The sequence below is a fragment of the Chiroxiphia lanceolata genome, chromosome 2 (genome assembly GCF_009829145.1).
Source record: "Chiroxiphia lanceolata isolate bChiLan1 chromosome 2, bChiLan1.pri, whole genome shotgun sequence".
Lineage (NCBI taxonomy): Eukaryota > Metazoa > Chordata > Aves > Passeriformes > Pipridae > Chiroxiphia > Chiroxiphia lanceolata.
In genome coordinates, this window is record NC_045638.1 from 53961982 (window position 1) to 53971427 (window position 9446).

Below are 9446 nucleotides of genomic sequence, written 5' to 3' on the forward strand. Positions count from 1 at the left end.
GTCCTCAGCCTCTCTCTGGTACGTGAGAGGAGAGAGACAGCCCTAACAGACAGGCACTGCCTTGGGAAGGCGGGGAAGAAATAGAATAAAAAGGGTCGTGAGGGGCCAGAAACTTGCCTTTTTCCCTGGAGGCCAGGTGCACAGGGCAGTGTTGTTAAGAAATGGTCCTTGCATCTGAAATAAACTTTTTTTTTAATGCTTCCACTGCCTTGGCATTCTTGGGAAGAATACCTGCATATGTTTACCTTACAGATGTTAATAAAAATAATAAAATATTTGGTAAAACTAATTCAAATTATACCTTCATGTGTACCATTTAATCTAATTTGGGCTGCTTACATAATTTTTTTTCTGAATGTAATATGGTAATTAAAGAATATTTATGTCAAGGACAGATCATCTTTTGCAGGTACACATCCATGGCATGTTTAGCACACACTGATGCCATGCATTTTTTATTAAAGGATTTTTTTTTTCAAGAAGTCTCCCTTTATTTAATTCTTGCTATCACTGAACTCTGGATTCATTAAAATAAGTGGGAAAACTCTCATTAAAAAAACACCTTGCTTTCCAAAATATCAGCTACCATAAATATATATGTTCTCTGTCTGGATAATACCAATTCATATTGGTAAATTGGAGGTATTACCATGAAAATAGATTTATTTAATCAGAGCTTATATTTTTATAAATATCATTCTTATGTAGACATTGTTAAAATTATTTAATACTGATACTATTTGAGGTTCATGTTTCTAGAGATTTTAACTGCCAATAAGATAAGAAATCTATTATAGAAATTTACCTAAGCTCATTTGCTTTAGAATAGCCTTGCAAGAAGAAGAATATAGCCAACGTCCTGGTGAGAAACCCATTTCAAAATTACCAGCTGAATAGCTTAACAAGGCTTGATTTGATGAAATTAGAAAATTCTTAAGTGATGTTAGTAAAACCACAGTTTGATCAAAAAGACCTTTTCAACTGAAGAAAGAAAGGCTCACTCATTTGTTGGATTTCTGGAGGTTAATATTGGAGGTATAATCACTACAAATACACTGAAATAAATCTATATTGATTCCTCAGCCCCATAAAAATGTCCAGTAGAGGCTTTGTTTGTAATAGATATGTAGTAAATACACAGTTAATTAAATTACCACATATACTTTTGAATGGACAAATCATAAATGCACCCTCTTGAAAATCAGTACATCAATCATAATAGAAACTATATGAGCAATAAATGAAATTTCAAGCTGTTTTTAATGAAAAGGTAATAGCGCAAATATGTCATGTATATTTTTTCAAAATCGTATTGTAGTGCCTCAGCCAACTATAACTACCATCAGAAAACCTGAAAATAAATACCTTTCATAGCATTTAACTACAGGGGTTTTCACAAGAAGTATTTAAATACCCAGCACAATATCAAAGTTCCTATCAGGACTTCTGGATTCTTACTCACAAATTACTAAAATGTATGAACCACACTATAACTTAAAGTAATTTAGTATGAAAAATATGTTGAATATATATGGTACTCTGTCAATAATTTCTGGTTGTAAAATAAGAAAATAGGCATTATTACAAATATGCAACTTACAGCATATGGAAAATCTATGCAAAAGATGAACCATAAATTCAAGTAGAATTTAGGATCTATAAAAATTAAAAAGCTGATAACTGAAGAGAACAGACCAGATGTTGGGCTGCAGCACAACAATACAATTCTTTGTCTTCATCTGACAGAACTCTGGAACTCACTTTAACCTTAGCTTAGGCAGTGATTAAGAGGACATATATTTAAATAACCTCCTCCAGGTCTTCCATTTCTTCTATTTTTTTTTAGAATAGGGAGAACTTCTACTACGGACTGCAGAGACACTAAGCAGTGTCTAAGGAAACTTGCTTATCAATTACTTAAAGGTGAGTGGTTTAAAATTCTCTCCTTTCTTTTCCTTTGGAAAATCTAAAATATTTTCATCAGAAACAGTAATGTCATCTATCACAATATTCAATACTTTCTTTGAATTATGTGAACTAAACATTGTTCTTCATAATGGCCTTATTTTATCCTTTTAAAAGCTTGCCCTTCAGTGGGAAAATTTGGTTATTTATTTTGGATATTTAGACTCAGTGAAAATTAAGTTCTCCATTTTTCAAAAGTAAATTTTTAGGAATTCATTGTGAGGATTATTTCTTCAGCAATATGTTTTAAAAGTTCTTGTGGAAAGATAGCAGTGAAACAGCATTGTTTCAATAGACTTGAATACGTTCTCCTCCTTAAAATACCAAGAGCTACCCCTATATTACCGAAGATAAATGAAAAAGTTGCACCTGAATAAACTGTTTCATTTGATTGCTTGTGAGTTTGATTTTTAAATTTTTTTATCTCTCTTTGTTTTGTTTTGTTTCTAACACTATATTTATTGTATATAACATTAAGTAACCCTATCAGAAGATATTTAGGATTTGATTTGGGAAGTATATAAAATCTACAACAGTTGTTATAGAAGTTAGTGGTTAGAAGGCAACATGAAACAACTTTCTGGAAACACATTTTCAATGTCAGTTTTTCAAAAATAAACTAATTCACAGAAAGGCGTGTTTCAACCTTTAAATATAGGTACAAATTAGTAGCTGGGCATTTTTGTTTCCATAGCTCTAAATATGATTTGATTTGGAGGGAACCCTATTGAAGAGAATTGTGTTTCAGTATCTTTGGTTTGCGTAAGACACTATCATCTACAACACTTGGGAAAACCTTACTGAAATTAAAATTCTCACCTTTTTCAGATGCCATTAGTAATCATTGTTTCCCTTTGTTTCTAGATACTTAGGACTAACCATTTATTTACAGCAGAACTCTTTACATTGCTTTGTAAATGTGGCAATTTTTTTGTAAATACTTTGACTTTTCTAAAAGAAACCAAAATCTAGGACAATCAGTGCCAAAGCATTACAAATAAATGCACTAGGAAAAAGAAGCAGGCAGTAGATGAAAAGATGCACTTATTTTTTCAAGTTTAGATTCTAACAAGTGTTGGAACTGCCCTTTGAGCAAGATGGTGGAAATTAATGTGTTAGTATGTTACTCTCCAAAAGTCTGGATGAGAAGCTCTGTCTTGATAAACTGTGAGTGTGTTCTGGGATGCTGGAAATAATGCAAAATTGTCTTTGATCAATTCGGGGAGAAACAGTGTAAGCATAATGGCAATATTATTTTATTTTGTGGTTTTGCCTTCTATACACAATGACACAAATGCTTTCTCATATTCTACAAATGATCAGAGCAGGCAATTGGACCATTTCTAGAAATTTTTGCCAGTGTTCAAAAAAAGAGCTTATGCAACTATTAGCAAAAAAAAAGTTTATCAAAAAAGCACTAAATTATAGATTGTAGAGACTATTAAAAATGCAAAAATTGCCAATGGGAAGCTAATAGGTGGCTAAACATGTATCCACAGGGTACCTGTCTCTAAAGAAATCCTCTAATACTAAATGTCATTAATTCTTTATATGACAATTCTCATCCTCTTTCATATTTTAAATGTCAATGAAAAAAATTAGCACTGTGTATATATATATATATATATATATATCTCAGATTCATCTTACATATAAAGCACATATTTTTTCAGTGGCTTTCTGTAAGTTCTTGTAACTGCATTACACATTCATTTGCATGCTTTTTTGCTTCTTTCTGCAGTCAATACTCTGCACTTAATGCCATGTACAAAGAGTATGATTTCTCTCACCTATGTTAATGTATTTCATCTTTAGGGTCCCCTTATATTAAATTGACAGAAAATTAATTGATTTGTTCCGCCTAACATTGATATTTTTGGCAAAGGTCACCTTGAGAAAACTTTTTTCTGCTAGGATTCAACTCAAGGATTGAAATAATTGGGATGAGTAGTAGGTACTGGAGCATGAAGAGCCTTTCAGCCTCTGTGAATATCTACTACAGAATAAAATTATCAACCCTCTATTGACTGTACTGAACAGAACTCTGACTATAATCTCTTTCACACGTAGATATCCCCTTTAAAGACACATGAATCCCACCTCCTGTTCTGTGCAGATATTTGTATTTCTATGGACTATTTAGGAAACCTAGATGACACTCAGATGTCTAAAGTGAGGTGAGATGAAGTTTATTCTCAACACCTAGAAAACCCACCCTATAAATTGCAAAGCCCACAATGCAGAAGTTGTGTAAAATTTCCTAAATCAATGACTATAGCATTTACTGAGGTTGCAAGATACCTGCACACAGATATTTTTCAAGATATTCACAGGATATTCTTCACATAGGAAGACACATCTTTCACCTCTTCAATTAATAAAAAACCAAAATATATTACATTTTTTAATTTATTGCTCTTTTCTGTTACAATTATTTAACTATAGGTCAAATCAGAGAAATATTGGTAAACTGAAAACTGGAAACTGGTTACTCAGAGCATGAGTAGGAAGACAGGAAGAGATTTAAAATAGTAAGGCAACTAAACAGAAGCAGCGACAATGAGAGACATCCTATGAGTTTCCTGCTGGGATTATGTATTATTTAATCAGTGACAAAATTATAAGATCCTGCACATTTGATGTCTCACCATGGGAACACAATAGCCATTATGCATGCTCACAATTGCCAAAGCAACATGGCAAAGAGAAGAAAATACACAGAATAACAAAACCGAGTAGTAATACTTTTTCAATAATTGAAATTCAGTTTGTGAATTATTCAAATAACCATTTTTATATTGTAAAGCAACAATATAAACAATTGATATAAACAATTTGGTAAACTGCATATATGTACCACTTGTACTCAGAAAATGATTTGTAGAAAGATATAAGTTCTAGTTTTGATCAGAAGTTTCTGAATGTTAGATAAGAAAGCATAAAAATTTAAATCAGAACATTTGGACAAACTACTAGGATCTGGCGATCAAGGCATTTATCAAGGCTGAAAATGCACAGCTGAATCCTAACAAGCTAACACTATGCTAGCAAATTATCTATGAATCAGACTTTTGTCTATCACTGAGGGCAACTCAGTGGAAAAACCTGCATTCATACTATTAACTCCCTTATGCTCCAGGACATCATGAATACATGCATAGTGCCTTTTGAGGGTCATCCATAGTTAATTCCACAACTATCCCAAGAAATGTTTTAGGAGACTGTCACTGGCAGAAGCTTTTCAGGGACCGTTCTACAAGACTAACAGAATAAGAAATACAGTGTTCAGAAGCATTTCTAGAAATTTTTATTTACTAATATATAGGTAACCAAAGCCTACAGTATTGATGTCGTTTACCATTCCATTTACTTTTTCCTTCAAGCTTAGGCAGCTTGTACAACTGTGCATTCAATAAATTCTAGTTGGTCATCCTGTGATTTCTGAGTCTGATGCCTTTGAATATGTGTGTCTTACACTCATTAATAACTCTCATTTTGGCATGCTGCTTCTCTGTACATTAGGGTATACTAATTGGAGACTTCTGCCTATCTGTTGCATGAGTTCATAATCCCAGGCTTGGTAGTGAGTTGTGAAGAATAAGGTATGGCTCAAGAAGGCCTCATTAGAAATGTCTGATAGTCCACTATATGATTTTCATTTTAAGTTGCTTAGCAACCTTTCTCTGGTATCAGTCCCTGTGTACAGATTGGCAAAAGGCTCTACAAAGGGAAGATAACAAGGAAAGGGTGAGATATCTGAAAGAAAAATCTGCATATAAAGGGATTAATTTATTAAGCTTATTTTTGTGAATCTGTGCATGCCTGCTCATTTGTGCACTGATTATTAGTAGAAGAGCAAAGTACCATTGTGGTCTGTGCACCTATGCGGCTTAAGATGATGCCAGGAAGGAATAGATTCAAGAAAAAAAATTAAAGAAAAAAGGACTTGTGTCGTGACAACTGTAGACTGAAGCATCTAAATGCAAAAATCCATCCACTCTTCCCTCAGACTTCCTGAAGGGCAATTTAGTTATTACTGCATGCTTTTTGAAAGGAAAATTTTCGAGAGTTAATAATAGGCTCATTTTTAATATTGTCCAGCTTTTTTTCACATTGGTACAAGTTCCATAAACGAAAAGTTGTGAAGTTCTGGAAACTGGAACCACTCTACAACATAGACTCAGGTGTGTAGCATAGACTTGAAATTAAAGATGCTTTTAACTTGTTTTAATTTGGATAATTATACCAAAGACTGAGTTTTGTGGGAAATCTTGAATAATCTTGTGCAATTATATATATATCTGGATACAGATATTGTATTGTGTCATAGAATATTATCAAAATTATCTCTTTATGGTGATGTCCACTTATATTTGGAGTCTAGCAACAGCTCCAACAGAGGAAACATACCCAAGACAGCATAAAATTATCAGCTGCTTCCAAACAAAGACCAAATGTCATACCTATTTTTGCCTGCCTTTTGATAAAGGCCATGTGTAGTTCCCTTATGCATACAACTAGAGCCTTAATGCTTTGAAGTACAGTTTTTTATAGGGATCGGAACGGATCATTGAATAGCAGTTATAAGGCATGGAGAGCTGCCATCCAGCTTCAAACAATTGCCTCTCAGTATGTGACTCCTGTGGTTCTTATCTCAGATGTCCATTCAGTGTACTCACTAACAGTGTGAGGAAATTTAATTTAAAATTTTCTCCCCCTTTTTATATTATGCAAGATGGAATTTGGCAACTGAAGACAGTGATCAGAACAAGATACAATACTCTTCAACTATCAGACAACTAAAATTTAGACTAATAGTATGGAAAGGATTGTGAGCACGAAGATAAAAGCTATAGAAATATTAAACCTCTCATAAACCCATTTTTGTCTTTATTCCTTAAGTATTTCACATGTTAGAGGGATATAGACTCAATTACTAATGGCTACTGAAACAAAAGGCATAAATTAGGATTTACCTCAGTGACATTTTGATTTCTAAGTCTTGTGTCTGACCCTCTGACTTCTCTGTCCTGATAAATAAAGTTATAGCTTTTGTTACTAAAAATTTTGACTGGTTTTGCTTCAAGACAAACTGAACTCATATAAACATGGGCTGATGATGAAGGGCTCATTGTGCTGACAACCTGAAGCAAACACTTCCTGTTTAAGATAGATGATTCAGCGCTGGTTTCTGTGGTTTATGGGCAGCCATCCATAATATCGCGCCTCTTGAAGCTTAGTCCGTATTACTGGTTAGCCATGGAACTTGAGCAGTTTACCTGGGTGGAAAGATGCTGGCATCACTACAGGAAGTCAGGCATTGCTGTCAGATCTGTGAAGAGATTGTGTCACTGTAGAAATCTGTCAGTATTCAATTCTTGCAGTAAGTGCTCTGAGTGAAGGCATTTATTTCAAGCAGTACTCCTGGCTCCTATATATACTCCTGTACACAGTGTGATGACAATGAACAAAGAGAAAACTGTATGTATCTTGTCTACATATAGTATTGTGTTTATCTATGTCTTTATATCTTTCCAGGCACTCAGAACATGCTTTATATGTCCTTCTTTGACAATCCCATCTGCCCCTAGTTAGCCTCCCCTCCTCCAGTCTCTGTCTTATGTTATAGGTCTTCTTCCACCTTACAGGGCAAAGTGAGAAAACACTACCATCCTACATGCCACTAGGTGAGAGAGCAGTATTCAGCTGCCAGTATCTGGGTGCCCTTATAGCAAGAAACTAAGCATGTTAATCATCAACCACACTGCACTACAGGTAGCAATTTTAATATTTATTGGCTGAACATGTGTGATATCTGCGTGATCTACCTAATTGGTTTTGCTGTGACAGATGGGAACCATGGTGTCCAGGTGCACTGGGTGTTGCAAACTTTTACTTCTGTAAGACTTGAAGCTGTGACTTCTTTCAGAACTGTCTTATAGAGGCTACAGCTTTTTGTCCATGAAAACTAAATCTTCTAGTTTCCAGATACTTCATCTGGGGTAAGGGGAAAGAGGTCTTGCTATGAGTGAAGGTAAAATAAACCTCCAAGGTTTGGGTATTTTGCAAAACAGAGTAATGATGGAATTGAAGAAGGAGCAAGACTAAGCTGAAATATGGAGGGAATGTGTGGGAGGAGGAGGTTGCAGCGTAATGCCCTGCAGCACTTTTCTGTCATGTTGTTCTGTAGTCATCTTGATAAAGCTGAGTCACCTGAATCACTCCAGCTGAAAGCTGTCTATCCATAATATCTTCCATTGTGTAAATAGGGAAATAAGATGTCTGCCTTTAGGTAGCTATCTCATGATTAAATGCAATTTTGAAAAAGCACTAGCCTAAACTGAGAACTCTATTTTTAGGCAACTGAATCATATTCCAACAAAACCAACTGTGGAAGTACAGTGAGTGGTCATTGTGAGCCAAAGGATCACCCTGCAGCCTCTCTCTCAAATTTCCTACAATGAATATAAGAATACTTTACAGGCTAACAAAAATATGCTATGGTTGATGTGTCATTGAGCCTTTAAGATAAAGAATCATGGGAGGAAAAAACCCAGATAAAGTAATCATTATTACTGTAGCAATTAGCAACTGAGAGAGGAACTACAAAGCCTCTGAGTCCTAGCTAGGTATTGCATGTAAGAAATGTTAGAAGGCAATGTCAATTAATGCATTATAGATGCTGTACAGCCATCATATCTCTTATTATCACATTTTCATTTGCTGCATTTGGCTAGAGTCTGGAACACTGACATTTAAAACTAATCTACTGGGAGAAGTGCTTCCAAGACTAAAATTAAAATTGCGTGTATACCTTTCAGGAGTGCAGTCGGGAAGCAAGATACTTTCTAGCATCTAAATATGTGATTAAACAAAGGCTCTTTAATTATACTACACTCATTAACTCATACCTATAATAAATGCCCATCTTTAATTATTTATAGGATTGAATTCATGTTGCTGAATAATGTGCTCCAAATGATTTCTTTTCAAAGCAAAACCACTACTGTACATATTGCCATTGTAAATATAGATAGGTGGTAATAATTCAATGGATTGCAGGGCTGAGGGAGTTTTTTTTTTTAAGATGGAAAACTACAGATTATATTAGTATAATTTAATGTCAAGTTTTATATTAATGAAGATGACCAAAAATTTCCTGCAATAGGGAACGATAGAATTTATTTGAGGGGGATTGTTCTCAATAAAGTGTCATTTCAGCTTTTGGTCAATGCAAGCCTTGTCCTGGCAGATCTAAAAAGTTCTAGGCAGGTAGGTGATTCTCCTGTCTTATTTTTCAGTATATCCAGTCTTGTTTTCAGCTACAATGAGGAAATATATTCAGAGATATATATGATATATTCAGATGAACAGTTAAGCTGTTATCATTCTGCTATTCTCATGTCCAGAGCATCATCAAAGGATTTCATTTGTTAGTTTCTCTCTTGTCTGTGAAAAGTTATAAAATATAATTTTCAAGT